At 39.1% G+C, this 25,438-nt stretch overlaps 1 non-coding gene and 1 pseudogene across 1 annotated transcript; one reads left to right on the top strand and one right to left on the bottom strand.

The window, feature by feature from the left end:
• Positions 1-25,438, top strand: part of LOC149145910 (uncharacterized) — a 92,240-nt pseudogene that overhangs the window by 37,238 nt on the left and 29,564 nt on the right.
• Positions 12,750-12,855, bottom strand: LOC149145911 (U6 spliceosomal RNA). Its single transcript, XR_016265427.1, has one exon. It is a non-coding gene; the product is annotated as a U6 spliceosomal RNA (small nuclear RNA).

A 25,438-nucleotide genomic window follows, 5' to 3' on the forward strand; every position in this document is an offset into this window, starting at 1 on the left:
ACCAGGTTATGACCCCGGGAAGTTGGCTACCCAAATAACCCCAATGGGGCCCATAAACTCTTGGTGTTACATCTCCTCGGGTTAGGGTTTTGGTTGTTTAGGGTTTTCTCTTATTGTTCAATAAGAAAAAGGCCCTTCAGCCTCATTGTAACTCAGTTAAGAGGCATGTAGCCGCCACATCTCTTGTTAGAGATAAGCTACCATCGCCCGAGCTATCTTATTTCCATTCTATTTGTAAACATAGTTTAGTATTTTTCTATTAATGAAATGAAGTGTTTTTCTGCTCCATCTCTGTGTTTATGAGTATATCTGTAAGTTGTTGCATTCATGTTTAAGTTCAAATCAGGTTATGACTTTGAAATCATCTATAAAAAAGGGAATTAAAATGTTGTTGCTGATGCACTCTCAAGAAAGAATGAGGATGTGGAAGCATTGCTTTGTGCCATTTCTATTATCCAACTTGATTGGATAACTGACACAAGGGATGAATAGAAGATAATGAAGAGGTGTTGGCACTCATTCAAAAATTGCAGCAATATCCTAGTACATATGATACATTTAGCTTTGAAAAATGATTCATTATGGTACAAAGATTGCTTATATTTTTGTAAGAATTCCCAACTCAAGCAAAATATTCTTTTGAAATTTCACACCTCCCGCTTAGGAGGGAACTCAGGATTTTTGAAAACTTATCATAGGGTCAAGAAGGAGTTTTTTTGGGATTGCCTTAAATATGATATTCAAAAATTTGTGGAAGAATGTTTGGTTTGCCAACAAAATAAAGTTGAGACAATTAAGACCCCGAGTCTGTTACAACCTTTAACCATTCCAAGTCAGCGTTGGGAGGAGGTCTCAATGGATTTTATCACAGGTTTACCCAAGTCTGAAGGAAAGAGTGTTATCATGGTGATAGTTGATAGACTTACCAAATATGCATAATTTTGTGTATTATCTCATCCTTTTAAAGCCATTAGAGTTTATACTGCAATTATGTAAACAATTCAAAAGCTACATGGAAACCCAAATATTATTGTAAGTGATAGAGATCCCATTTTCACTGGAAATTTTTGGACAGAATTATTTTCTTGTCCTCGTACTCAACTAGCTCATAAATCATCTTATCATCCTCAATCTGACGAGAAAACTGAGATAGTGAACAAATGTTTGGAAGGGTATATTTGTTTCTTTGTATTTGATAAACAAGCACAATGGGTCAAGTGGTTACCTCTAGCTCAATGGTGGTATAACACTTCCTTCCATAATGCAGAAAAAATTACCCCATTTATGGAACTTTATGGATACCATCCACCATCGATCACATCATATTTAAGAGAGAATTCTAAGGTTCAATTAATGGAAGATCACATCTAGCATCAACAACAAGTTCTCCAAGTCTTAAAGGATAACCTCACTTTGGTGCAGAATCGAATGGAACAACAGGCAGATCAACATCACAATGAAAGAAGTTTTTATATAGGTGACTAGGTATTTTTACGGCTACAATCATACAAACAAATGTACCTCAAGCAAGCTAAGAAGGGTAATAAATTATCACCCAAGTATTATGGTCTTTACAAGGTGTTGCAAAAGATTGGTAATATGCCATACAAATTATAGTTGTTTGCATCTTTCCAAGTACAACCAGTTTTCCATGTTTCATCCTTAAAGAAGGTTATCAATGACAAGCTCCTAGTTCAAACAATGTTTCCGAAACTTGACGAAGAAGGAAAAATCATATTTGAACCTGAAACATTCACATAAAAAAGAACTTGATAGCTACTGAATCAATTAATTTCAGAATATCTCATTAAGTGGAAGAATGGACTTGCAAAAGATTCCACATGGGAGGATGAAAATTCTATACAGAAGCATCCAGAACTACTTAAGCGTTGAGGAAAACACTTTTTGAAAGGAGAGGGGTATGTTAGGTCCCTATAATACTAGTGTATTCCCCTTATTGTTATTAATGTAGTCCCCTATTGTTATTGTTGTGCCCTTATATTATTATTTTTATGTAGGCTATGATTATATTGTGACCCCCTAGACTTCTATATATACCAAGGAGGTCTTATCATTTGAATCATCCAATAATTTTTCATTTATGTAATGTAAAGGAGGTTCCCCCCTCAAAGAGGATAATTTTTAAGTCGTTCATCTATATTTTCTATGATCTCGTTGCATAAAAAAAGCATGTTTTTATAGCACCTTAGAGGCACTACCCATTATGGATTATGGTACATATGGACAAAGGGAGTGAAGTTGTGCGGCTTCATAGATGCAGATTGAACGGGGAGTCCATCTAGCTGAAAGAGTAAATTGGGTGGAATTTTCAGTGTTGGTTCGACAATGGTTCCCTGGTACACCAGGAAGAAAATATATATGGCGTTCAACTCAATAGAAGCAAAATACATGGTTGTCATTCAAGCAACAAGTGAGGTGATCTGGATGAGAAAGATACTTGTGGGTCTGTTTGATCATATGATGGATCCAACTGTGATCTATTGTGATAATCAGATTTGAATTAAGCTCTCTGAGAATCTGGTATTTCACAATCGATCTAATCATATAGATATATGGTATCATCATTTACAGGACTATGTGTAGAGGAAGATAATGTTGATACAATACATTTCGTTAGAGGAATAATATGCTGACATCTTGAAAAAGGCTTTATCAAGAGGGAAGTTTGAATTCCACAGGTGCAGGATAGGGGTGATTGATAATCCCTTTCTTGCTAAGAGGGAGTGTTAAGAAGTGTAGCAAGGAAGTCTCAATTTGACTTTTCCTTGGTCAAATTGAGAAAATTTGGATTTCCACATCAACAGACAACTTGGAGGTAGTTAACTGAGTTGACACAACTCTTTTCACTCAGTTAGCTTATTAAATTCAAGCTAGAGGGCTTGGAGTTCAATTACGCATGTGTGATTGCTAATTTGTGGCAATAAAGGTCAGTTATTTCCAGTTGTTTTTAGTTAAACTAGTTCTAACATTTGATGGAAGTAGTGGAAGGCAAGTTGTGCAGTGAGACATCAATCTAACTCAGTGATCACCTAGTTAAATGTTCAATCAACTCAAAATAGCTAGTGCATGTGGAGAATTTGAGTTCCCTGACTATGGTAGAGATTCCAAGGTAGTGTAACAAGCAGTTGTAAACTAGTTTGAGTGTATAAGTGTTCCATGTAGTCAGATGATCAATCATTGGGAATTGCGCAATCAATTGGAGGAAAAATCCTAGAAACTAGGGGCTAATTCCTTAGGATTTGCACAAGGAAATAGGGGTTCAAGAAGAGGTATAAATTGACTAAGTCTAGGTCATAGCCTCTCATTGAGCAGAGATATAGGTTATTCACTTGCAAGTTGTGCTCAGAGTGGGAAAGCAATTGTAATACACACTCTATTCATATGATTAATGCAAAAAAGCTTGAGGGATTTTTCCCAGTTGGGTTCCCCTAAGAAAATACTATGTGTGTATGGTTTTTCTTATTGTATTTTTGTGAATGTTATTCTAAATTGTGAATTAATTTTCGTAGAGCAGTAGAGTAGAATTGTGTCTCTTGATTTTAGATTAAATTTCTTGAGTAGTTGCAATTCTATCACCATATTTATACACCGTCCTTAGCCTTTTTTTTTCTTGTCACTTTCCTAAGGTCATTTGTATGAATGAAGGCACTTCTATTGCCTCAAATTTCATTTTGATGTTAATTTATTAGAGTAATTTTTAACCTTTTCCTAATTCATAATTTCATTCACACATAAGTTGTCAGTCAAATTAGTTAAATTTAGACACTCTTTTTATTTTCTAGTTTAGCAATCAATTTCATTTTAGTCATTCAATCATTTGAAATATTTTTTAACAATTAGACCATTTCATGATTTAGTATATAGCCTAGTCAAGTATACTTTGATTGATCTTTATATATTCAAAATTTACCTTCTATGTTTATTCAACAAGGGAACTTAGCACATCAACATATGGAAAAAATATGTTGAAGTTTACTTAAGGTCTATGATAACCTTAAAACCATTTTTTTTTAAATAAGGCCAGGGGAACCTTCCCCCTTGCATTCATGTCAATACATATTTATACACTATATAAATATCATTAATTATCGTTAAGCCCATAGCTCTACCCTAGGATTTCCTTCAACTCTCTAATCATCTTAGAGATATTTTTTTTCTCCCCCATTCCTATTCACCACTTGTGGTGGGTGGATCAACCTTCTCAAGCTTTCCAGGCATCCTCTTATAACCATATACACCTACCAATTATTGGCATTCTTTCATTGTGCTAATCCGATTTTTTCATCGTTGCATGAACTTTAAACACTCTCCTGGTTTTTTCATCCATTATGGTAGTCTCTTGGACATCAAAAATTTTCTTGCCATTTTGTTTCTTATTTAGGTAGTAATGAAGCAAGTGATAATCTCCACATCCTCGACATTTCAATGGATTTTTATTTAGGTCCTCTATCCTTTCCCTTACTAGTCTAGTGATCCCCTTCTCCCCTTGAGTTGGATAAATTTGTTGGTGTACACCTTTCTTTGGAAGCTTGAATTTAACACCCTTTCACGATAGCTCATGTCATGTCATAGCAATGATTTTATTTTTAGATGGTATCATCAAGTGTCTTGGGTTCTTCATACTCTACCTAATCCTGAAAAGATTCTGGAAAACCATTGAGAAAGCATCGTATCCTAATATCCTCATATTTAATAAATGGAACATAATTCAATAGCTCTATGGATTCATTGACATAGTTTAGGGTGTGTTGTCCCAACTTGAGTTCATGGAATCCATGATCTTACCATCACTATATCTCTCTACTTCCCTAGTAGTTGGTCCAAATTACAACAACCTTTGCATGTATGCCAAGATTTGTAGTAGACTTGCATTTAGCTCTGCCTACTTCTCTTGTTTTCTAATGAGTTTCTCATTATCATCCTTGTATCTCTGAATTTCAACCTTTATATTACTTGTTTTTCTACCAATTATGGGGTAGATTATATAACTTTCCTTTCATCTAATTCATCATCCTTGATTCATGGAAGTTATCCATGCTACATTGTACTAATCTGTTGGTAGTTTTTCATTCACTATTGGGTGCTTTCTTATCTACTAAAAACAATACATCAATGTTAGCTTAAGAAAAGAGATGATATTTTTAGCATATTTATTTTCTTTGGCCACATCTGCACATGACTATAATGTTCTAAAATTGAAGCTCTTCTTTAGCTATAAGTACACTCATATTTTGGTTATCATTCCAATTAAATAAAATTCCAAAACTCATTAATCTAATTTAACAACTTATCACAAAAATATTTTTCTCTATGCACACATGAATTCATTTCAAGGTACATTACTTCGCTATGCAAGATACATATACAACATATTCACAACGACATGCATGCAGTTGTAGTGATTGCATTTTTTCAGCGTTTTTCAGCCTTTATTATACTTTGTTGATTTCAAGGTCAAAATCAAGTACATGAGTTCACACTCCTTTCAACAACCTTCCACATGGAACAAATTCTAAAACATGACTGCTATTAAGAAGAGTACTCATATCATATAATTGATCCAAATTAAGCACAAAACTTGTATCCATAGTTAAATCGAAATAGCACTACTACTATTAAAACGTAACTAGAAATCTCTATATCTATCTCAAATTCATATATGTGGTACATATTTGGCCTTAACATGTTCAAATGTTTTATTAATGGCAATATGCTTACCTCCTGCTCCACACTCACATCATCATTCAATCCATTACCATGAATTATACAAAGTACTCAAGGGCTCCTTCAATTATTCTTTATATACCTTAATATGCTCATACAAAATCACACTCAGGTGTATTACCTCACACATGATTCTTTTTCTTAATTTTTAAACAACTCTGATTTGCATATGTTTACATCCCTTCCCACTCATTCCATAACCAACATTATGGATCTATTTTCCAAGACAATGTTTTCTTGCACATGCATTCATTGGCACCATGTGTCATATATCCTCCCACTGAGGCAAACTAGGTAGTACCATACCTACCCAAAACACCTCTAGAAACCTTATGCTTACTTACCAGTTGATCCATGGATTCTATTCTTGAACATTCATTTTTTCCTATCTATTGGAAGATTTATTTCCTTATGTGCTAGAATAACACACATAATTGTTATAATTATATTAACCACATTATGTTACTTTGGATATACCAACACTAACATAGGCAGGCCTGAACATAACTTAAACTATTAGAAAGGTTTAAAAATCAGCATAATCACCAAAAATAGAGATTCAAATTCAACTTTCTATACTCCAAGCCTATTCATCCCAAATGTTGAACCCTTTCTCTTTGGAGTGGAGCTACAAAATTATTCACATGGTGTATTTTTGGCCCTCCAAGCCTAATGTTTGAACCACAATTTTGATAGTTCTCTATTGTCTTGTTCTAGATACGGCCCATCTAGGTCTAGTGTTTGAACATCACTTTGATACCACTCTATTACAAACCCAACCCCATAATTTCATATTAGGGTTATGGGGCATAATTAGACCCAAAAGTCAAGGTTTATTTTGAATATGGGGTTATAAAAAATCATCTTTCTAACCTCTCCTCAAATCATGGTTTTGACACGACCATTCTCTTCTACTCGTTGAGAGATTTCGAATGATCTAAATTTCATCTTATTCTAAGATACTAGCACAAAGTTATGTCCATTTGAATTCCCCCCCCCCTTAAGGACAACATCATAATCTATATGCATGTGGCTAAATTGTGGCTTCCTTGGCCATGTAGCACCTCCACACTGGTTCACATCCCCAACCTATGTGTCATAATGGACCATGTCATATTGATTATTTCCATAACCTCCATGTTTCTTATTTCTCGAAGGTTATGATATCTTAGTATATCCAATACTCTGATATGGAACTAGTCCTCTAGTACTTTTGTATGCCAATAAACCAGTGGCCCAATCTACCGATATGTTGACATATAATATGGATATATCGAAATATCAATGTTTCCACTATAAATAAAATTTTACGTAAAACATATAAAAGTGGAGAGGCTGGTGGCTAACTCGGCATGCAACCTTATACCTCCAACGTCCAATCACAACTTGATATGTGGAAAAAGTTGATGTGTCCTATGAAATGTGGCACTTGTTGACATGTTCCACGTGTCACTGATATTCATATGGTTGGCATTCCCTAATGGGCCAAATCTTGGTGACACATGTTGCACATGTGGCATTTCCATGTCATCCTTTGTGACATCATGCTGAAATCATCCATAATAATTTCTAAAACTCAGATATTTGAAGGGTGTTAGTTGATTTCCATGGTAAATGGGAATAGGGCCATGATTTAATGGTCCATCACCCAAGCCACATCATATTGTGGAATCCCTGAAAAAGAATTACTTGCATTCCTTTAGGGCCTGATATCATGATAAGCCCCATTACAACTAGCTCAGGTCCTAGATCATGCTGATCTATGTGACCACGGGCTAGGGTTGGGTCCCCAAACAACAATTTTTTAAAGGAAACTCAAGGATTGTTTCCCCAAATTCACCTTTGTTAACACAACGATTTTCAACCGCCTTCAACAAAAAAACCACTTCCTTTAACCAAGTGTGTTTCATAACATTTGACAAATACAACGATGCCTCCATTTTATGAACAGATAATGTACAATGATCTCAATTAACATAAGAGAAAGGTTGCCTTAGCATGTAACATTCATATTAATAAAGGGAATATAAAACAATATTCATAAAAGAATTTCCATTCAACATTCAAGCACGCTAGATAAACTGCTAGGCTCACTATTCTTTAGAATTTTCAATATAACATTACAATGGTCTTCATCCTATTATTTGCACACATATATAGTGAATTTTTCATGGCATTGAATCATAAAGCATTGAACAACATTAACATTTCATATGCAAAGAAGGAAGATACACTTATTTGCTACACTTAATTATACTAGAAACTAAAGAAAGAATTGACACTCTCTACCCGACCATAGGCACAACTACATTGAAAATTTCTTGCAACTGACCACCTCTGTGCTAGATCCAAATTTTGAAGGATGCTCCACTCAGGGAATTTCACCAAAGGTTCCATTCAGGGCATAGGGTATGAAGGCCATTCTCCTTCACTCACAGGAATAGGAAACATGAGTATTGCACCTTGGTCACTAGGTATAGGTTATAAACACATCTAAGTATGGCTAATAAGGGCTTTCTTAGCACAAAGGGAGACCCATTCACCACTTCCTATCATTCCCTACGTCGTCATCTCTCTATCTAGTGCTTTTCATACACAAAATAACCATACAAGAGAATTATTTTCGGGTTACCCAATTTAGATGAGGGATTCCTTGATGGTTTCCTAATTTAACACAACTTGGTTAGTCACACAACAAGGTATGCCCAATGGGGGCTTGAAAAACACAAAGTGAAACCCCTTCACTAATTCCTACAATTCCCTCAACAATCCTCCCTTTTTCCAGTGCTTCTCATTCTCAAAATACACACATGTAGTTCTCAAGTGATTGGTTAAATGTGGGTTTAGGGATCACCAATTGTAGGTTCACCCCATGGGTTCTTCAATTCACATTCACACACAATATCCTCCCATCATCTCACACATCTCAATTTCCCATTCACTACACTGACTATCCCATGCATGAGCTATGCCTCTTGTATGAGGGGTCCAGGGTCCCTTCTCGACCTACAAAGTCAACCCAAAGCCTATTGGACGATATGCATCCCATTCTTGTGGGTAGTCTAGTACCTCCTCTCCCATCTCTTTCATAATTTATTTGGAATTTATGTGATTCAACTTGAACATTAGGGATCAAAATCATTAAATTCAAGGAAGATAAGAAATTTCCCAATCTGCCTTACTAAACTTCCTCAAGCAAGCTACCCTTTTAGACCTTGGGATCCATATAGGTTTTCCTTCTTCTTCAGATTTAGTAGTTTATAATTAAACTAAATGGGATATTACATCAAATATTTTTGGAAATATGTACATGTTGGGTTTCCAACATTATCATCATTCAATTACATTACAAAAGTCAGGGATTAGAAAAAGGGATTTTTTTAAGGTGCTCATTTATCCTTTATTACATATTCATCATATATTTATTTAATATTTAATGTACTAATATGATAATTATAAGATCCTAAAAGGACTTTGAAATTCTCTCACACCTTCAAATCGTTACTTGTCTCCAGCAAGTGTGCAACATCATCTTGGATTTTGACTCCTATAAGAGTAACCTTATTTTGCATAAACCTTGCATACCAGTCCACATCTATAAATAAGCCACAAGAACTACCAATTATATAGGAAGGCACACATATATAGGGTTTTTTTGTAACCTAATACTCTTTAGCCTCCATCTTGAATCTAGTAGGTTCATGTGTATTCAGTGAGTCTCTAGGCAGGGTTCTCTTATCTTTCTTATTAGACCATGTGCTTTCAAAATAATCACATCATAGACACATAACTCAAGAAAGAAAACATAATTATGGGAAGGTTAACCAACTAATTTTATATTGCTTCTTTATTAGTGTTTATACAATAGGGAAATGGTTTAAAGAATTGTACTCACTCTAACTCATCATTAGTTAGGTGCTCATATATCCTTTCTTACATATTCATCATATATTTACTTTAATATCTAATTTACTAATATGATGACTTTACAAGGGCCTAAAAATCCTCCCAACATCTATCCCACCTTCAAACAATTACTCATCCTAAGAAAGTGTGCAACAAGATCTCAAGGCTTTACTCTTGTAGAAGTATCCTTATTGTGCATTAACCATGTGTACCAATTTGCATAGATAATTCAAGTGCAAAAATCATAAATTGTATAGGAAAGTACACATAACAAGTTTCTATCATGAAATTTTAATCTTTTGATATGGCTTGGATCATTATACAATTTTCCATCCATTATATTATTTCAAAGTAGAAAATTTGGAGGAATTAGCTTACAGGAGTAGTTTTGTCAACGGGACCCTATTTGGAAAATTGGGGTAGAAATTTCCAGGGCCATTTTGATGCCTTAAATGAATTTTTTTGGTGTAAGCTTTCCTATTTTTGTTGGATATCTCGTGACATAATTATATGCTCAGATACCTTCCCAACAGTTCAATAAATATGTCAATAGGATATTTATGCAAAAGTTATGCCTCCCAAACGTTAGTCTATCATGATTGACCACCATAATTCAAGAATATGCCACATCAACCCCCATTACTCATGGAAAATGGACTATCCATGTGGGAACTATGAAGAAGACTCTAGAAGGATCAAAATTGTAACTTTAATTGAGAGTTGAATGCGTCAACCCTAACCCCTAGGTGGCTATCAAGCTATGTTATAATTAGGCTACGAGGAGGAACAATGATTCCATTCATTTTGATTTATCTTGTTCCATAGAGAGTAGAGCAATAGAGAGTGGAAGTGAGAAAACATAACAAAGGGGGTTTAGTGTTTTTTGTAGTCTATCAAGCCAAAGGTCTCAAGTAACTTTACAAAGAGTACCTTCTTTTTTGTACTTACGTTATTTTCATTCCAAACAAAGGAGAGAAGAGAAACCTCACCTTTTAGTTGGGGTTTTTCCTGTAAGGTTTCACAAAAAATATCTTGCTTTCATTTTGGTTAGTGTGTGATTTTATTTTATTGTTCTCTATTTTCCACATTTTATCCATTACATGCATAAATAGTGATTCAATAGTAAACAAATCTTAAATATGAAGGAATTTAACCTTCATAGAGTAGATCTATGTTTATTTTACCATATTTGTTGTGATTAACTATCCAATGGAATATCCATGATAGTTTACAAATCATTTTTGGCCTCTATCTTCAATCTAGTAGGCGCCTATGTAATGAGTGATCTCTAGTTCTTAGCTACCCCACCCCACAATGTTCCTCTTGACTCTCTTATTACACCATTGTGTCTTTAGTGTGATCCTTAGCTCATCATGTGCTCATATTTCCCCTACAAAACACCTTATGTTGGAGCTAGATGCTTCAACAAACCTAACATTTCTCCAATTTTTGGCTTCTAAGGTCACAACCCAAGGAAGTATATTATAACCCTTATAACAAGGGGCTCAATCAATTCAATTTTTCTAAGATAATCATTTTATCGCGCATGTGTGTGTGTGTGTGATATGATGTCTCATTCGTGAATGTCAGCTTCTCTTGTTCATTCACTTCCTTTTATTTTCCAATTTTGGATTCCCTCGCTGGATCATCAACTATTGCAAAAATATCATGATCAACGCTCATGTTGCAATATCTTTCATTCAAGTGTTAAATGCTCCACCCTCAATGAAAATTTTCTTTACTACTCAATCAAATCTCTTCATATACATTTTCAATTGTTGATGTTTTCACTAGATGTTGTGTATTAAAATTTGTTTTTTACTGCTATACTACTATCAATCAAGATTCTTCCAGGGCTCTGAAAATGTACTAGAGTCCGTAATTTGCATTTACATGTAGGACAAATCTAACTATGGTTCAATTCTAGGTGTTAATTTTGGTAGTTAGGGAGAAATCCCTTACCCTTCCCTACTAATTGAGCAATCAAATAAAATTAATATATATTTGTTGAAACAAATTAATTATTATCTCACACCAAGTCAGCCTTAAAATTTGGAGGGAAAATTGTCTAATAAAATTCAAATTTTCAAATCCACTCCAAGTCAAATTGGAAAAAAGACGTGTCCTTTTGGACCCTCAAACAACTATAAAAAACCTATTGTGTTAGTCACTTTGGCATGAGAAATTCAGATTTCTCTATAATTTTTTTTGGTCTGAAAACTTTAAATGGCTACATGTCTCTCTCTCGCTCATTTATAGGTCTATCTCTTGCATATGTAGAAGACTATCTCTGGCTCTTTGTCTCACTATATTGACATATGACTTCACACTTAGGTTGGCATATATTATGAGATTTTTGGATGGATCTGAGGCTCCACGGGACCTCTCTCTCACATATATAGCTTTTGAACTCTCTCACATATAGCTACATGGTCTCGCTCTTAATATAGTCTTAATGTAATGGTCTCGCTCTTATGGCATCTCTGTAATGGTGTATAGTTTCACTGATATGGATTATAATCTTGCTCTTAGCATGAATGTGATGGACTAGAATTTTCTCTCTCTATATGGCTCTTGGAAAATTTGTAATCACATAGGACTCCCGCACATTAAATATATGGCATCGATCACATCTCTGTATGGTCTTGTAATGGAAAAGTCATCGTGATCTTTATGGCATTGGTCTTGATATAGTCTCACTGTAATTTCTCACTCTTGTCTCACTGCAATTACATAAATTGCTCGCATCTATGGTAATTGGTATGACTTGTCTATATTGGCAATGATCTAGCTATATATCTATGGTAGTTGTTTTGGCATCAACCTAAATGCATAGTCCTTTGCATTCCTTTGAGTTATGTATGGAATCCTCTGTGTATGGCCTCTACACAATTAGCTCCAGTATGGTATAGCTATGATCTTGCTCTAGCAGTATATGTATAGTCTCCATATGTATGGTCTTGGCTCACAGTACGATATATATAGTCCCGATGATTTACAATATGAAAAATTATGTGTATTGTTATCACATTGTATGCAGAGCAATATGACATCATATATGTATTGGTACGCCATTTTATGTACATTAGTATGAAATCATATATTTGAACCATTTCTCGATTTGTGCATATCATCCTTATGCAGGGGCCATGCTAATCTTCACTGTATCGTTCCAATTTTATCGGATGATCGTATATATGTATAGTGCAGAAGATTAGTGTCATCATATTATGTACCTCTGAGATATGTGCAAAGACCTTGCCTCTAGTAACCCTGAAGTGAAACCCTAATTCTTATATATGCAAAGGCCTTGCTAGTATAGTATATCTTCAATGAGTATTGAGCAGTAACCTTGTTATGGATGTACTTTGTATTTAAGTTAAAATTTCATGAATAAAAGAAGAAGAATTGATTTACGTGTTTTCTCTTTTTTGGGTTTTTGCCTTAGTCTTCGACCTGAATCTCAATGTCTTATTTATGCATGCTGCTATGGAAACTGAGAAAGAATAGATCTAAACATGAAATCACAATTGATATCAACTTTTCCAACTCAAAATCTAACACTAGCAATTGCATTGGAAAGCAAAAACAATGTTTTTGTGGCAACAAGAGTGCCTTGGTCTCAATTCATGGTCCCAAGGAGGGAGAAAGGAGATCAAGGCCTGCTTGGTAGCCTTTTTTGTGGATCTTTTCTATCATCAAACTATCAAATCAACCTGAAGCAAGAACAACTATCTCAATCATAAAGAAAAACCTAAGTAACAAAGCAAGATTTAACTTATATAACATAAATTATTCTATGAATGCAGTAAAAACACATAAAAGTACACAAAGGAGGTACTAGGAACTTGGGTTGGGCCCAACCCCAAGAGCTATAGCCCCCTAGGAAAGATCAGAACTGGTTCAAAGTTGGATTCATCTTCATTGATAAAAATAATAGTTACATCACAGAACTTTCTGCAAGAAGAAGCTCGAAAATGAGCTGATTACAAGGCTGCACTAAAGTACGAAAATAGACTATCAAATGGCTAAACTACTAAGGCTTAAATCCTTCCTATTTATGCAAATGAGGACTCCCAATAGTCCTCCTTAACTTTAGGAGCTTGGCTGCCCAAAACTGCAGATAACAGCCACTTCACTAGACCTGCTCGGCTGCCCCTTGAAATCATCTTTGGTGGGCTGTTGAACTCCGAGCTGTTGGTGGAGAACTTGAGTAAGGGGTCATTTAGTGCAGGAGACATCCCTCTTATAAATCCTCAGACTTGTTTCTTCGAATATTGCTGCCAATCTGCTTATAAATGCCTGGTCTTGGTCCAAAAATGTCCAAAAATCTGCAATAAACACGTATTAGACTTTGTGGTAAAGTGACTATTCCCATTCACTCAATTAACATAAATATATTCAAAAGAATGCATAAAACTATGGAGAATGGTGGATTAAATGAGAATAATAGGAAAAATGAGCCCATATAGTTACCCATATCCGGGGCTCATCATCACCCCCCTGGTGAATGTGTTGCTCATCCTCTGAGCAACTAATCCAGTTCATCATCTTTGATTTCTTTGACTACCTCTCTGACATCCGAAGCCTCTGAGGTGATGTCCTCTTCTGTATCATGAAAACTTGCCTTTCTGTCCACTTCCTCCCACTGTTTTTGTTCCTCTTCTTCCTTGACCCCTTTTAACAACGCTAGTAGTAGTGGAGGGCTGAACTTAAGGCCAATCCAGTTGGCTTTCAAGTTATGCATTGATTGTTTGTATAGGGGTACTCTTCTCATAGCCTCCTTCATTCTAGTTGGGGAGTGATACTCTCTTATTTGCATATTATGGGACAATGTATTCCATCTTCTTGTGCAAGCATGAAGGCAGTTATCACCAAACAGTCTTTCCATATCCTCAAAGTGAGTAATGGCTGTAGAAATTTTGAATAATTTAACACATATTCAACAGAGATTATCCTGATCATGTACTATTGCAGAATACATACACAATACATAAGCTCCTCTACGTTGATCATCAATATAGCAGCATCAATAACAATAAAACATCAAGAGCATTCACACATTAACACAGTATGTATCCCGGGGAAAGCATATCGCTAAAAACCCCAACTATCTGTATATTAATGATTGAGTCATGTAACATTACACAGCATAATACTTCTCACAAGTATCTCCACCTCTGTTACACACAATACAGCTTAGATCTGATCTCCAAATATCTTCCACTGCTTGCCTGTCTCCACTGCTCAATACCTGCTCAAGAACTGATGAGAATGGCTTCCCAAACTCATATTTCACCTCAAAATAATCACTCACACTTTGTTGGACGTGAGCACAAGCTATAATGTGGGCAAATACGTGAGAAAAATCATTGGCATACTCAATCCCTTGATTGTGCAAGATCTGGTGCACAACTATAGTCACAACTGATAGCAATCTGATTCTCTACCACCTATCCCTGTTGAACTGAACATGCACTGACATGCAACTGAGTTAACTGATGTATTCATTAGTTGTATTATGAGTTAATAACTTGTGAATTAATTAATAACTAATTCACCCAACTCATCTCTAGTCTATTTTCCAGTTAGACTAAATACAACCAGTTTAACAAAGCTAAACTGAACACAACTCCATCAACTCCACAATCAACTCCACCAAACTCAACTGATTGAGTTCTAACTGAAGTCATGCATGCAACAACTCAACTGACTCATAAGAAAAGTGTTTTTCCTTCTGACAGCTGCATGTGTCACCTCTGTAGCTCAAACTGAAGTGCTCCAAGAGAATAAGATCAAGTTTATAGTCCAAATATTATTATGAGATAATAATATTTGACTTTTCTATTTTTGACAGCCAGTCTAAAAATAGACTTTGATCACTCACACTGTGATCACTCACACTTTCATCAAAAATAGAAGTCCATCTATTTTTCCCAACTTGACCAATCATCCATAAACAACAACCTGCAATCCATAGACATGATCCATATATCTAAAAATAGACATAGTCTAAAAATAGACTTGCGCCAAAAATAGCCTACGGGCCCACGTAGTGAAGGCGACTCTTTTCACTAAGCTCCATCATCTTGTTGCAATCTCAACACTCCCTCTCGACAAGATATGGATTATCAGCAATCCCTATCCTGCCTCGGTGGTACTCGAATTTTCTCCTGGTGAGAGCCTTCGTTAGAATATCAGCATCCTGATCCTCCGTTGGAATGTACGAAAGTAACATGATCCTCCGCTACACACAATCTTTGATATGATGGTACCTGATGTGCTTGGACCCGAAAAACCCAACCAGGATCATCCTCATCCACACAGATCTCTGCTTCGTGTTGTACCAAGAAACTACTGTCGATCCAATACTGAAGACCCCTCCTGATGTGCTCTTTCTGTCCGTTGGGCTCCCTGCCCAATCTGCATCCTCCTGTCTGTACCAAGATCCATATCCCGATGTGCCTCTCAAGTGGCTCAATACATGCTTGCCCGCCTTCCAGAAGAGCTTGGTAGGCTTAACCATAGCTTGTGAAAGCTGGTTAACTGCATAGCATATATCAGGTCGTGTATTGACCAAAAACATCAGCGACCCCACCAACTGTCAATAAACAGTGGCATCCACTTCTTCTCCAGAAGTGGCATCCTCCTTCCTCCAACCTCCAGGAAGAGGAGTATCAACAGGCTTGCAGCCATGCATGTTGAACTTCTCCAGTATCTCCCGAGCATACTTGCCCTGAGAAACAAACAGTCCACCACTACGCTGCCATATTTCCAATCCCAGGAAATAGTGAAGGAGGCCCAAATCCTTCATCTCAAACTCTGTAGCAAGATCCTTCTTGCATGACAGTATCAACAGCTCATCACCCGTTAGAATCAAATCATCAACATACAGTACAATGATAAGCAACTTACCCTCCACCACAATCTGGTATAGGTTAGGATCCGCCTCGCTCTTGGAGAATCCAAGTCCTGTGAAATAGCTGTCTATCCGTGTGTACCAAGCACGTGGTGCTTGCTTCAACCCATACAGCGCTCTCTTGAGCCTGCACACATGCGACTCGCTGCTGAAGACTTCAAAGCCTTCGGGTTGCTCAATGTACACCTCCTCCTCAATGACTCCATTGAGGAACGCAGTCTTCACATCCATCTGATGAATGTGCCATCCCATCTGCGCTGAGAGAGCAAGAATCGTCCGTATGGAAGAATACCTTGCGACAGGTGCAAAGGTCTCCTCATAATCGATCCCCTCAATCTGTGAAAAGCCTCGGGCAACAAATCTTGCCTTGTACTTCTCCACACTCCCGTCAGCTGCCTGCTTAACTTTGTAGATCCATCTCGAACCCACCACTGATTTCCCTTCCGGTCTAGGAACAATCTCCCATGCACTGTTTCTGACAATAGAATCATACTCTTCCACCATGGCGTCTACCCATGCGGGATCCTCCATAGCTTCCTCGAAAGAGGATGGCTCAGTCACAACACACTTGCTCATAAGAGCCATGTATCCGGTGTACCGATCAGGTGACTGTCTCTGCCTGCGTTGGGCTGTAGGTGGTCCTACAACTTTCTCTGCATCTTGAGCCAGTCGCTCAACTTCTGTCAAGCGCTTTCGCCCTCTGATGGTTGGCGCTGCATGAGTGGTCTCTTCCACTCCATGAACCTCGTCCTGTGGCTGATCCACGTCCTGAAGCTCATCCTTAGGAACTAATAGCTCCTCATCTCCATGCAAGTGTAGCTCCCTCTCAAGCGAACACTTCATGGCTTTCTCCTCCTAAAATTTTATATCCCGTCGCACAACAATTTTACCACTGCCTGGGAAATACACACGATAGTTGTTGGGCGTATCAGTGTACCCCACAAATATCCCAACCTCTGCGGTCGGCTCCAACTTCTTCCTGGCATCCTTCGTCACATGCATGTAAACGTTGGCACCAAAAATCCTCAAATGAGAAAGATCAGGCTTCTTACCAGAATAAGTCTCCTCAGGTGTACTCATGCCAAGTATCCTATGAGGACAACGATTCTGCACATAAATTGCTGTATTGCATGCTTCCGCCCACAAGTGAAGGGGTAGGCCCTGATCATGCAACATTGCCCGTGCAGCACCCACAATCGTTCTGTTCTTCCGCTCAGCTACCCCATTCTGCTGTGGGTTATGGGGAGCTATGAGCTCTCTACGAATCCCTTCTGCCTTGCAGAAATCCTTGAACTCGTCCGAGATGTATTCACCACCATTATCACTCCTAAGAGCCTTCACCTTCTTCCTCGACTCCTTCTCGACTAGTGCTTTGAATTCACAGAACTTTGAATATGTCTCGCTCTTCTTCTGCATGAAGAAGATCCAGCACTTACGAGAGAAATCATCAACAAAAATCACATAATACCTGCGTTTTGCTGTCGAAGCAACTGAGAAAGGTCCACACACGTCTGTGTGAATTCTCTCAAGGATCGTCGTGGCGCGACTATCCTTCTCGTGAAAGGTGGCTTTCACAAACTTCCCCAAAGTACACCCCTTGCACTGATCTGACTGCGCAAGTGTGCCTTTAGGAAGCCCTGTAGTGATCTGCTGCAGTATCTTCAAGGCTCCATGGTGAAGGTGACCCAATCTCCTGTGCCACAACTCGCCATCATCTCGGCTCACCAATCCTTCTGCCTTGCCTGCCATTGCTGCGCATCCATCTACATGCAACTGATAAAGGTTCCTCACTCGAACCCCTATCTTCCGGGTCTCACCAGTTGTCTTGCTGCGCAGGAAGGCCTTTCCCTCGCTGAAAACAACATCATACCCCTTGTCTTCTAACATCGCCATTGAGATGAGATTCTTCTTCAATCCTAGAACATGCATGACTTCCTTCAATACAAAGGGTTTACCAGACTCCCTCTCAAAGGAAATGGTACTGATACCAGTCGCACTGTATCTACCATCATCGCCCATCTCGATGTGCTCTCCAAGATCTTTGTCCTCCAGATCAGAGAACAAATCTCTATCTCCCATCATGTGAAAAGATGCACCACTGTCCAAGAACCACACTGATCCCATCACACTTGAAACCAAGCATGCGATCAATGAAAAATCAAGCTCAAACTGAGAAGCTAAGGCCTCTCCCCCTGCAGATCCAGCAGCTTGCTTGTTCTTCTTCTTCTGCGGACAATTTGTGGCATAGTGTCCGTGCTAGTGACAGTGAAAACACTTCACCTTGGACATGTCCTGCTTCTTGCCTTTCGCACCGGAATGAGAAGCTTTCTTGTTCTTCCCCTTCTTTGCTTTGGCAGCCAAAGCGCAATTCTCTTCATTAGATACCTTTGATGAAGATCCATTCTCACCTTTATTGTTACTGAGTTTATCCTTGAGCGCCAGGTCGCTCTTGCTTTGGAATAACATTTGCAATCCGTTGAAAGACATTTCAACAACACTGCTGCAAATTTGATTTCCACCAGCTCCAAACTCAACCGCCTCCGATCTAGAATTCGTGAGAACACAATATTTCTCGTACAGAGATTGACTGTATGGGCATTCACTGGATATCTCACCTTCCAAAGGAAGGATGAATCCAGAGGCTACCTAGTCTGATTACAGACTCTGCCTGAAGAAATAGAATGTAAACACTTCCTGAATAGTAGATTTGATGATTAATCCTCGCGTGATATCCTGCAAAAATCTCTTCTACAAATCAAGCAGCTCTGATACCATGTAGAAATTTTGAATAATTTAACACATATTCAACAGAGATTATCCTGATCATGTACTATTGCAGAATACATACACAATACATAAGCTCCTCTACATTGATCATCAATATAGCAGCATCAATAACAATAAAACATCAAGAGCATTCACACATTAACACAATATGTATCCCGGGGAAAGCATCTCGCTAAAAACCCCAACTATCTGTATATTAATGATTGAGTCATGTAACATTACACAACATAATACTTCTCACAAGTATCTACACCTCTGTTACACACAATACAGCTCAGATCTGATCTCCAAATCTCTTCCACTGCTTGCCTGCCTCCATTGCTGAATACCTGCTCAAGAACTGATGAGAATGGCTTCCCAAACTCGTATTTCACCTCAAAATAATCACTCACACTTTGTTGGACGTGAGCACAAGCTATAATTTGGGAAAATACGTGAGCAAACTCATTGGCATACTCAATCCCTTGATTGTGCAAGATCTGGTGCACAACTATAGTCACAACTGATAGCAATCTGATTCTCTACCACCTATCCCTGTTGAACTGAACATGCACTGACATGCAACTGAGTTAACTGATGTATTCATTAGTTGTATTATGAGTTAATAACTTGTGAATTAATTAATAACTAATTCACCCAACTCATCTCTAGTCTATTTGCCAGTTAGACTAAATACAACCAGTTTAACAAAGCTAAACTGAACACAACTCCATCAACTCAACAATCAACTCCACCAAACTCAACTGATTGAGTTCTAATTGAAGTCATGCATGCAACAACTCAAATGACTCATAAGAAAAGTGTTTTTCCTTCTGACAGCTGCATGTGCCACCTCTGTAGCTCAAACTGAAGTGCTCCAAGAGAATAAGATCAAGTTTATAGTCCAAATATTATTATGAGATAATAATATTTGACTTTTCTATTTTTGACAGCCAGTCTAAAAATAGACTTTGATCACTCACACTGTGATCACTCACACTTTCATAAAAAATAGAAGTCCATCTATTTTTCCCAACTTGACCAATCATCCATAAACAACAACCTGCAATCCATAGACATGATCCATATGTCTAAAAATAGACATAGTCTAAAAATAGACTTGCGCCAAAAATAGCCTGCGGGCCCACTTAGTGAAGGCGACTCTTTTCACTAAGCTCCATCATCTTGTTGCAATCTCAACACTCCCTCTCGACAAGATATGGATTATCAGCAACCCCTATCCTGCCTCGGTGGTACTCGAATTTGCTCCTGGTGAGAGCCTTCGTCAGAATATCAACATCCTGATCCTCCATTGGAATGTACGAAAGTAACATGATCCTCCACTGCACACAATCTCTGATATAATGGTACCTGATGTGCTTGGACCCAAAAAACCCGACCAGGATCATCCTCATCCACACAGATCTCTGCTTCCTGCTGTACCAAGAAACTACTGTCGATCCAATACTGAAGACCCCTCCTGATGTGCTCTTTCTGTCCGTTGGGCTCCCTGCCCAATCTGCATCCTCCTGTCTGTACCAAGATCCATATCCCGATGTGCCTCTCAAGTGGCTCAATACATGCTTGCCCGCCTTCCAGAAGAGCTTGGTAGGCTTAACCATAGCTTGTGAAAGCTGGTTAACTGCATAGCATATATCAGGTCGTGTATTGACCAAATACATCAACGACCCCACCAACTGTCGATAAACAGTGGCATCCACTTCTTCTCCCGAAGTGGCATCCTCCTTCCTCCAACCTCCAGGAAGAGGAGTATCAACAGGCTTGCAGCCATGCATGTTGAACTTCTCCAGTATCTCCCGAGCATACTTGCCCTGAGAAACAAATAGTCCACCACTGCGCTGCCATATTTCCAATCCCAGGAAATAGTGAAGGAGGCCCAAATCCTTCATCTCAAACTCTGTAGCAAGATCCTTCTTGCATGACAGTATCAACAGCTCATCACCCGTTAGAATCAAATCATCAACATACAGTACAATGATAAGCAACTTACCCTCCACCACAATCTGGTATAGGTTAGGATCCGCCTCGCTCTTGGAGAATCCAAGTCCTGTGAAATAGCTGTCTATCCGTGTGTACCAAGCACGTGGTGCTTGCTTCAACCCATACAGCGCTCTCTTGAGCCTGCACACATGTGACTCGCTGCTGAAGACTTCAAAGCCTTTGGGTTGCTCAATGTACACCTCCTCCTCAATGACTCCATTGAGTAACGCAGTCTTCACATCCATCTGATGAATGTGCCATCCCATTTGCGCTGAGAGAGCAAGAATCGTCCGTATGGAAGAATACCTTGCGACAGGTGCAAAGGTCTCCTCATAATCGATCCCCTCAATCTGTGAAAAGCCTCGGGCAACAAATCTTGCCTTGTACTTCTCCACACTCCCGTCAGCTGCCTGCTTAACTTTGTAGATCCATCTCGAACCCACCACTGATTTCCCTTCTGGTCTAGGAACAATCTCCCATGCACTCTTTCTGACAATAGAATCATACTCTTCCACCATGGCATCTACCCATGCGGGATCCTCCACAACTTCCTCGAAAGAGGATGGCTCAATCACAACACACTTACTCATAAGAACCATGTATCCGGTGTACCGATCAGGTGACTGTCTCTGCCTGCGTTGGGCTGTAGGTGGTCCTACAAATTTCTCTGCATCTTGAGCCAGTCGCTCAGCTTCTGTCATGCGCTTTCGCCCTCTGATGGTTGGCGCTGCATGAGTGGTCTCTTCCACTCCATGAACCTCGTCCTGTGGCTGATCCACGTCCTGAAGCTCATCCTTAGGAACTAATAGCTCCTCATCTGCATGCAAGTGTAGCTCCCTCTCAAGTGAACACTTCATGGATTTCTCCTGAAATTTTATATCCCGTCGCACAACAGTTTTACCACTGTCTGGCAAATACACACGATAGTTGTGGGGCGTATCAGTGTACCCCACAAATATCCCAACCTCTGCGGTCGGCTCCAACTTCTTCCTGGCATCCTTCGTCACATGCATGTAAACGTTGGCACCAAAAATCCTCAAATGAGAAAGATCAGGCTTCTTACCAGAATAAGTCTCCTCAGGTGTACTCATGCCAAGTATCCTATGAGGACAACGATTCTGCACATAAATTGTTGTATTGCATGCTTCTGCCCACAAGTGAAGGGGTAGGCCCTGATCATGCAACATTGCCCGTGCAACACCCACAATCGTTCTGTTCTTCCGCTCAGTTACCCCATTCTGCTGTGGGTTATGGGGAGCTATGAGCTCTCTACGAATCCCTTCTGCCTTGCAGAAATCCTTGAACTCGTCCGAGATGTATTCACCACCATTATCGCTCCTAAGAGCCTTCACCTTCTTCCCCGACTCCTTCTCGACCAGTGCTTTGAATTCACAGAACTTTGAATATGTCTCGCTCTTCTTCTGCATGAAGAAGATCCAACACTTACGAGAGAAATCATCAACAAAAATCACATAATACCTGCTTTTTGCTGTCGAAGCAACTGAGAAAGGTCCACACACATTTGTGTGAATTCTCTCCAGGATCGTCGTGGCGCGACTATCCTTCTCGTGAAAGGTGGCTTTCACAAACTTCCCCAAAGTACACCCCTTGCACTGATTTGACTGCGCAAGTGTGCCTTTAGGAAGCCCTGTAGTGATCTGCTGCAGTATCTTCAAGGCTCCATGGTGAAGGTGACCTAATCTCCTGTGCCACAACTCCCCATCATCTGGGCTCACCAATCCTTCTGCCTTGCCTGCCATTGCTGCGCATCCATCTACATGCAACTGATAAAGGTTCCTCACTCGAACCCCTATCTTCCGGGTCTCACTAGTTGTCTTGCTGTGCAGGAATGTTGTGGGGAAAAATGCCTGTGCAGGACGATCCTATCCACCTAAGGTGTGACAGTGCCTTAGCAACAAACAGAAACAGCTATTCTAGTATTCTTCCTTTATGAATTAAGAATGAAGAGAGATGGATGGACTAACCGGTGTCTTCCGTTTGTCCCTCGATCCGGTTTCTCTTCTCTTTGAGAGCTCCCAGCTACTTGCCTTCTCGCTTGCCCAGCTTCACCAAGTTCCTGCAAGGTCACAAGAAGGGAACACTACACAAAGACATAGATTCATATTCATAACTAGTTCAGGATTAGAAATAAACTAAACATACTAATGCAATCATACATCAGAGACACATCAGCATGTAGGAGAAACCAAAATAGCTTTATTGATGAAATAACAAGGTTCAGGAGGAGATACAACCAAGAGAATTCCAATCCAGCATCTACCTCCCAGCGAATGAAATCCTTTCTTCACCTCCCTTCAAAGCATAAAGCACCCAATGATTCCAATCTCAAACCAATAGCAATTCTTTGCAATATCAAAATTCCAGCCTCTAGATCTCATGGAGGAGAGATCTATATATAGATGTTTGGAGAGAGGATGAGTCAGCTTGAGATCTGACTAGTGTCCTCTCTCTCTGTCAGTTCTTGCTTCCACTTGGAGACTAAGAGCCCCTTACTCATCACTTAGTCGAACTCAGCAAGGCAAGTGTCATGGAGGAAGATTCTGGAAGCTTCCACAGTCTTTACACCTCGCACAAAGGACCCTGCCATTTGTCATTTCCCGCTCAACACACCCTGGTAGTGCATTTGGGTGCGTTGCAACGCACCTAGCTAGTGTACTGGGGTGCTTTGCAACGCAGGTGGCTAGTGGAGCCACTGAACTGATCCTGATTTGACTTGTTTTTGAGCAGTTTCTGGTGGAGAACCTCTGTGAATTGCTGTGGTTTGCTGGCCTTGTTCCTCTAGGGGTAGGAACAACATGTTTAGGGACTTTGGATCCCTTGGATTATGGACATTTCATGCTTAGAGCTGTAAGGCACAAAAATGTCTATAACAGTTGCCCCCTAAAGTATGAGGCCGTTTATCGGGTGAAATGCTTTATTAGGAGGATCCGAAGTTCTTTCAATGCTGGGAGGAGACCTGTAATACAATACAATACAATACAATACAATACAATACAATACAATACATTATTTTCATACTTTTTTCATGATCTAGCTGAGGCGGGCATTCCCATGCTCAGCTTTATAAATTCATTTTCATGTACATAGGACAGACAATCGTCTGATGATAGACTGATGATTCTGATAGAGCCATCATCCTTTTGGTAGGATGATTATCTGTGCTGCCAAACTGTACATTTCCATGTCTTTATTTTCTGAATATTTATCGCAGCCCGGATGGATGAAACTAGATCCGGGGTCTTCAATCTCGTCCGATCTTCACTCTAAGTACAAGTCGATCCATGTGAGAATTGCTCTGAAGTCGAACATGGAAAGACATCGCTTGATTACCAGTCAATGATGTAAACTGTTAACAAGCGCGAGAGGAATCACTGATAATGATGATGACCCTCAAGGTACTGCAGTACAATTCACGTGGTGTGAGTAGAGGACTTGGCGTCGAACACCACGCAAAATCTTTCGGTCGAAGGTCATTGATGTATACCTATCGCCGGAAGTGAGAAACTTGCCATTGAGGCATGCAAGCTTCAAAGTACTGAAGGGGGTGTTCCTAGATCAACTTCTTGGATAATGAGCTGATGTCGACAAGAAGCGATCCGTCAAAGGAGGGCCTTAATGAATCCCACATCAATGACATGGAACGGAGCTAATGATTTTGATGGAGGTGAAAACGATCTGATGATATATGATTCAGGGTGGCGGTCATGAAAGAGTATAATGTATGGTAGTGGATGGGACACAGGTGACTTCTCTGAACGACTTCTCTTGAACATATGGCGACACTTATGTGATGGATTGGTAGCATTTACCCCAAATATGGATGGTATGGCGAGACCATGGTGATGTGACCGGTGAATGGAACAACCCAACCCGATTGTGGTACGGAGGAAAAGTGTCATGTTCAAGAGCGACTTGCTACCATCAAAGTTTCTTTGAGTTTCTCCCAATTTTTCCCCAGTCATTGCTGACCAGTACCTCTTTATTTTTGTCAAGCTTGAGGAGGATAACATATGCTTGTTCTATAATTTGCCCTTCGGGCAAACCCATCGCTATGTTTTAACGAGCCTAGCGATAGTGAAA

This window comes from Pinus tabuliformis, chromosome X (assembly GCF_031772625.1).
Source record: "Pinus tabuliformis cultivar Carrire ecotype Pingquan chromosome X, CPIR1, whole genome shotgun sequence".
Lineage (NCBI taxonomy): Eukaryota > Viridiplantae > Streptophyta > Pinopsida > Pinales > Pinaceae > Pinus > Pinus tabuliformis.